Below are 6,262 nucleotides of genomic sequence, written 5' to 3'. Positions count from 1 at the left end.
AGGGTTCCGTTGCATTGACCAGTTAGTGAAATAACTGAGTTATATGAATGAGAGAAGGCGAAGAGGTGTAGTATTTGTAGAAACAGAACTCGAGCCTTTTCCAAATACACTGATGTATACTGTACCCAGTCTGTTTTAGTGCAGTGACTAATCAAAATAGCGTAAGTGAATAAAACCTACTGTATTTGTTAAGACACCTCAGTGTACTGGTATGGTAATGAAGTTAGTAATATTGTGGAACAATAGTGTTTTCGGCACTTTAAAGCAAGTTTTTTGTTGTTTTTTAAAAATAAATTTTAGAGTTCAATGTAATCCCAAGGAAGGGGTAATGTTGAACATAAGTTGAAAAGAATATGTTGTTCAAAGTAGCCCCATAAAGGGATTACTTTGAACACGCATTATTTTAATTTCAAAAAACAAAAACAAACAAATAAACATAAATGCATCGGAGCTTGAGTCTCCTCAAAGGCATGGAAATATCCAACTCGTCTCCATATCTGAGTGCCTTAATAAAGGTTTTACACCAAAAAATATGTTCGAGATCGTATGGCAGACCAATTGATCATATTTAAATAACAGATCTATTAATAATTTCTAAAAGTCAGGTCTATTAACCAACACTAAAGGTCAGACCTATAAAATAATTCCAAATGGCAGACCTATTGATCAACTCTAAATGATAGACCCATTAGTTAAATCTAAATAACATACCTGTAACCCACTTCTAAATGACATACCAATGAGTTAATACTAAATGGCAGATCCATTAAGCATATTTAGAAAACAGATACATTAGTCATTTTCAAATGTCAAACCCATAAAACAATTCTAAATGAAAGACCCATTATCATATTTAAATAATAGACCACTTAGTCACTTTGAAATAGCAGACTCATTAGTCAACTTGCAAATGACATACCCATTAATCACGTCTAAATGACAGACTATTAGGCAATTCTAGATGACAGACCCATTAATTATATTTAAACAAATTGAAATAAATTCGGATCTATTAGCCATTTCTAAATGTCAAACCCATTAAACAATTATAAATGACAGACCAATTAGTCAAATCTAAATGACAGACCCTTTTATTAACTCTGAATGGCAGACTCATTAGTCATCTTGTAAGTGACAAACCAATCTGCGAACTCTAAATCACAGACTCATTAGTCAAATCTAACAAAATGACAGACCTATTATGATATGCCCATTAATTAACCTATAAAGGACAGACACATCATAACATAATAACTTCGCTAATAAAGGTCCTACAGACGCAAAATGTGGAACTCGTCTTTTACTCCACAATATGTATGTCTCTTTCATAATAAGTGTTAGCCTTTTACATATTCCCAAATTCCTCAGGGTATGGTTTGTAGTAGTCCTCATTGTCTAACCAAAATAAAAATTTCAACCATATCCACAATTATTATTGTCTTGGTTTTAAAGATAGAAAAATATCAAACACAAGTCCATGAATATTTCCTTTAAAATGTTTTACGAAAATGGAAATTGAAACTTTTTTTTTTTTGTCAAAACCTCTCCATGATGCAGTTTTACTAAGTAGCCTCGCATTATTAAAAGTATAATTTTTTGGTGGACCAGTCAGTTAATAACTTCCTTAAAAAACGTTCTGTAGACATTAAATTTGGTATTTGTATATCACTATACACGTGGCAATAATTCAATTCCTAACTTACAGCACACCAATTCCTTATGGTCAAGATTTTACATACGTAAGACTAAAATACGGTGCATGAATACTTTTCCTATAACAAAAGTTTTACATACAAATAATTTGTATTTGTTCCTTATTCCTTAAAGCTTTGCAGTGTTTTCGAGTCTAACATCCGCATATTCCTCTGTGTTGGGGCTTTAGAAGTAAAAAACTGTAAACCATACTAATATTATTTTATAGATATAAATTTCGTGACTTGTCATTTACATGTCAGCTCTTCTATGTGCCAATACTTTAATTTTATAATGATATATTTATAACGTATAGGAGAAATAGAAAATTATAATACACCAGAATATGGATAAAATCTACTTGTACTCATATATTTTACTTAAGAATCTCGTGTGACAAATTTATTTTTCATTTTTTTTACAATTTAAGAACAACTTTTTTTCGAAGAAGATTATCGTGTACATTTTGTTATTTATAGCTAGACATGTCCACTGTTTTTTATATGTTGTTTTTAGTATCTTTACAGAAAGTCGTGAGTTTACAAAGTTGCAATTCCATAACTTTACTGCTGTCCTACCGGGGGACCAAAACTGAACTGAAAGAAATAAACCAGAAATATGGAAAAATATTACATATGAAATAAGGGAGTAGAAAACACATGGTACTATCCTCTACAACGACATCTATCCCTCATGATTTAGATGAGTTAATACTAAATGAGTTAATGAAGAATGTAATGGTTTCTATTTGCAGTAAATAATTTTTGTATCTCTTAATTCAGTTTGTACATTTATTTATGACTTTTACATTCCCTGCCACCCTTTGTCTTTTAAACTAAAATATTATAATTTCCTATTAATTGTATTGAGCAGTATATTATTATAATTGTTCAAGTAATGGAGAATCACTGAGTGGGTATCCAGAAATTGGGTTCATTAGTGGAGTAGACTGAAAGATGTGTAGAAGTCAGAAATAAAATACATAGAAATGCGAAGAAGCCAATAATTTCAATTTATATAATACGTCTTAATGTCATATATAAATATTTAAGACAAAATATCACTTTTAAAATAAGAACATTGAGCATTGTGTTGTGTTTGATGAAATTTTACCAAAGCTGAGAAAAAAAAAGCATTTCATCAGAAACCAAGACATGATCCCATTCACAAATGTACCAAGAAAAATAAGTGAAAAACGATTACTATTACATCAACAACTCATACATGAATCTGTTCGCAGAGGTATCATGAAAACTAATGACAAGAAATGGCTGAAAATCAATATGATGAACTCAAAGCTGTTCAAGCACCTATGAATAAAAATAAAAACAAATAATATTTGCTGAATAAATTTCTGGATCTAAACTTCGCCTAACCATGATCCCATCAATTAATAATAAGTAATCAAAATACCCTGAGTAACTCAAAACAACAACAAACAAAAGCATAAGTTAATTAACTGACAAAATGAAGGTAAAATTAAAAATGAATGCAGGAAGTTATGAAAAAAACAACAACAACAAAATAGATTACATATGTGTAGAGCGTCTAAATGTCCCTGGCTTAGGCTCGTAAAGTCGATCATGTGATCAGCCCCCCCCCCCCCCCATCATGTACTTTGGAGATTATAGTTTGGCCAAAAGAAAAACTAGAGATCGATACCAACGGACGTGTTGGTATGGTTTTATACCAAAATCGTCTTGCAGTTATAGAAGTCCCCTAGTGGGGGTTGGATCCTCTACGATGAACAGATCAGAGATGGCTCAACGTGCAGCTTTGTTTAAAAGAACAGTAAGAAAGTTTGTTTTCATTGACTGTCATTAAAATCCCGTGAATCGGGGAGGATCATCCATATGAAATATACAATTGAAATGAGTCGAGGAGGACTTCTACATAAATTACGTATCCAATGTTTTGGAAAGGATCCCATACATGAATCACACATTCCAGTGAATCAAGGAGGATCCCTACATGAATTACCCCTGGTCTGAATATTTCACAAGAAACCTAATTTGATTAGTTAGTAATGTCCATCTGATTCTGTAAGAGTATATTCAAGCAGGCTTAAACATTTTAAGCACCAGAGGGATAACAATATTTAAAATTTGCTAATTAAAACATTAGCCGGACTCAAAGGATTATATTTTTTAATGAGGTACACATTTTAAAGGGTCACAACGCCTTATCTCTCCTCCAGGTCAACCCAACTCAGTGCTACTCAAAATCATCCCAGTCTCTAATACTGTTTTAATTATTTCATTAAAAATAGAAGTAAATTCCTTTCACATATCAGAATGGTGTTATATCACTCCTGATTGTAATGCAAGGTTGAAAACACATTATATTGTCTGATATTTCCAAAGATGTCAACCAAACTAAAAGTCAATGCATTCTAACAAATCGTTGCTAATCTGAATACATCGTTTCATAAAGCGTTGAAAGAATGAAGTAGAAAAGGTTGAGAAGTAATTCTGACATTAGAAAAAAAACGACATAAAATAGACAATTTTTGGTCTGCTTATAACAAACTATAAGCTTACTTATGTGTTGTTGTTTCTTCGCGCAAGCAACACAATAGGCTATCTGCGCTTTGTCCACCAAGAGGTATCAAACCTCGGATTTTAGCACTGTAAGTACTTAAGCTTACCGCTGACCCAATAAGATATAGAAATCTATATTGAATGTAAAGTAACGGGGATTTTTTGGAAGTGTCATAAACGCTTTCTGATCTTATACTTTTTGGATTAAATTTATTTTTGTTAACTTCAACGTTTTTATTGTTTTTCTAATTTACTCTGTCTCCTTCTTTTTTAAATGTCCTAAAGATGAAAGTGCAAAATGCAAAAAGGTTAAAATCATATTTTATTGTTAGTATTATCAAACTACATTTTTGTTTTTGATTGCTCGTAAATAATCTAAATGCATAATTTTGTAATTATCAGAAAACTACTTGTGATCCTATCCAATATTTTGTATATTGAAATTAGATGCTTGCATGCTATTGTAGTCAATACAAGATCTCTTATCAAATAATGCATTTTTTTGTGATTAGTGTTAAAATATCTATATACCATTTCATAGAAAGTAACTTGAAACATATTTTTAACATTGACAAGTGTAAAATTGGCTGCATGCATGCTTTAATAATGAATAAAAAACACTTTTAAAATCACCACTTCATAAATTTCAAATTAGGATATTATTGTGATGAGGTCCTCGGGTGAGTCAGCGATAAACTTATGGAGTTACAACGCTAAAATCCAAGGTTCGAATCCCACACTGTACAGAGTGCAGAGTCCATTGTGTAGTTTTACGCAAATTAAAACAAAGTATGATGATTTGTTTGTTTGTAATTAAGCACAAAGCTACACAATAGGCTGTCTGTGCTGTGCCCACCACGGGTATCGAAACCCTGTTTTTAGGAAGTATGATGAATATGAAATCATATATGGAAATGCAGTTGTTTTTAAGAGAAACTACTTGTATTATCACCATTTTGATGAAATCATCTACACGCATACCGGTTCGCCGAAAATCATTTAGTATATACATATGACTATGCATAAGTACTCACGTTCTTCTAACTTCTAGAACTGACTGATTTTAATGCTATATTTACCTTTTATTCAGGAAAATAAAACCCCACTTTTCACATTCTTCTTTAAGCTATTGTAATCACAGTTTTCTGAAATCAAGCGTACATAACACGCACTATTATTCCTAACTTCAGAAAACATAAATTCTCTTAGGAAACGACCTCATGAATGATGCTTGGTTTCTCCGCAAGGTGTCGGAAGAAAATATTTGTAACCAATTTCATGCAGAGCTCCGAGTTTTAGCACGCGAGAAAGAGGAGAGCAGGGAAATTGGTTGATAGTCCTGTTTTGAAAGATCCCTTATGTTTTATCGATTGAAAGTAAGGCTAGAAGTTGGTTTCTGCCTTTAAGGCTTTTAGAGCTTGACTACTTGCAAATTTGTCATACAAAGCCGTGTGTTTATTTACGGATAACATCAGTTTCCACGAACGTCTAAATATCCTACATCTGGTATTATCATAGCTCCGGTAAGCTATTTGTGTTCTGGTTTATAATGTAAGTTCGCGTAAGTATGGATTATAATGAAACTTTATCCAATAACCGAAGCCAGGAGTAATAAAAACTAAAGCGAAGATAGGGTAAAAATACACCGTGAAACCTTAACTTTAAACGCGAAGTACAACACCTTAATTACCTGAACTTTAAACGCGAAGTACAACTTAATTACCTGAACTTTAAACGCGAAGTACACCTTAATTACCTTAACTTTAAAAGCGAAGACATCTTAATTACCTTAACTTTAAACGCAAAGTACAACACCTTAATTACCTTAATTTTAAACGCGAAGTACACCTTAATTACCTTAACTTTAAACGCGAAGACACCTTAATTACTTTAAATTTAAACACGAAGTATAACACCTTAATTACCTTAACTTTAAACGCGAAGTACACCTTAATTACCTTAACTTTAAAAGCGAAGACAACATCTTAATTACCTTAACTTTAAACGCAAAGTACAACACCTTAATTACC

General features: G+C 32.0%; 1 long non-coding RNA gene across 1 annotated transcript in view; it reads left to right on the top strand.

The window, feature by feature from the left end:
• Window positions 1-5,542: 5,542 nt before the first annotated feature.
• LOC111087441 overlaps window positions 5,543-6,262 on the top strand; it is a 44,343-nt gene continuing 43,623 nt past the window's right edge. The window contains exon 1 of the long non-coding RNA XR_002612129.1: window positions 5,543-5,755. This is a non-coding gene — a long non-coding RNA (uncharacterized LOC111087441). The remainder of the gene's footprint in view (window positions 5,756-6,262) is intronic.

Source organism: Limulus polyphemus, unplaced genomic scaffold (assembly GCF_000517525.1).
Source record: "Limulus polyphemus unplaced genomic scaffold, Limulus_polyphemus-2.1.2 Scaffold2154, whole genome shotgun sequence".
Classification (NCBI taxonomy): domain Eukaryota; kingdom Metazoa; phylum Arthropoda; class Merostomata; order Xiphosura; family Limulidae; genus Limulus; species Limulus polyphemus.
Note: the sequence above shows the minus strand (reverse complement) of the source record. Positions and strands in the feature narration are given on the sequence as shown.